At 39.2% G+C, this 1,048-nt stretch overlaps 1 non-coding gene across 1 annotated transcript; it reads left to right on the top strand.

The window, feature by feature from the left end:
• The first annotated feature begins 568 nt into the window (after nt 1–568).
• On the top strand, nt 569–675 carry LOC121213190 (small nucleolar RNA R71). Its single transcript, XR_005908560.1, has one exon. It is a non-coding gene; the product is annotated as a small nucleolar RNA R71 (small nucleolar RNA).
• Nucleotides 676–1,048: the final 373 nt, after the last annotated feature.

Raw genomic sequence — 1,048 nt, forward strand, 5'->3', positions numbered from 1 at the left:
CAACAAAATAAGACCAGATTTGAAGAATAAAATGTACTTATTTTCCTGTTGGTAGGGTGGTTGTTGGTAGCCCAGAGGATGTTGTGGTCTTTGATTTCTTTGACCGGCCCATGAGAAATTGGGGTGGTTCCTCCAACCTGCATTATAAGTGTTACTATATGGATTGTTTTGAGGTCGAGGATTATTACCCATGTAGTTTAATTTCTCGTTATCCATGTTGTGGCCATAAGGTTGGTATTCTGAATGGTTTGTTCCACCGCTACTTGCTTTGCACTGCATTACTAGGTGAACCTGTGAAGAACTAAGAAAACCATCAATATTTTTATTCAAGAGTTCTACCTGATTAGAGAGCATGGTGACCGAATCGACGTTATAAACGCTGTCTGCTTTCGTTGGCTTTGTCCTCATGACTTGCCACTGATAGTTGTTCAGTGACATCTCCTCTATAAACTCATAGGCATCTTTCGGTGTTTTATTGTTGATGGTTCCGCCCGCTGCTGCGTCAACCATTTGCTGAGTCGAAGGATTCAGACCATTGTGAAATGTTTGTACTTAGAGCCAAAGCGGTAACCCATGATGAGAGCACCTTCTCAGTAAGTCCTTGTATCTCTCCCATGCATCGTAAAGGGTTTTTAAATCCATCTGCACAAAAGAAGAGATATCATTACGTAATTTAGCCATTTTAGCCGGCGGAAAATATTTTAGTAACAATTTTTCGGTCATTTGTTCCCAGGTAGTAATTGACACTCGTGGTAACGAGTTCAACCACTGTTTAGCTTTATTCCTCAATGAAAAGGGAAACAACCGAAGACGTGTGCCATCATAAAAAATGCCATTAATTTTAAATGTATCACATAGTTCTAAGAAGTTGGCTAAATGAGCGTTGGGATCCTCATCTTGCAAACCATCAAACTGAACAAATTATTATATCATTTGAATAGTGTTAGGTATTAATACAAAAGTATTTGCAGCTACAGCAGGTCTAACTATGCTTGATTCAGTTCCTGTTAAAGAAGGTTTAGCATAATCATACATAGTGCGTGGAGCA

This window comes from Gossypium hirsutum, chromosome A13 (genome assembly GCF_007990345.1).
Source record: "Gossypium hirsutum isolate 1008001.06 chromosome A13, Gossypium_hirsutum_v2.1, whole genome shotgun sequence".
In the NCBI taxonomy this organism is placed as follows: Eukaryota; Viridiplantae; Streptophyta; class Magnoliopsida; order Malvales; family Malvaceae; genus Gossypium; species Gossypium hirsutum.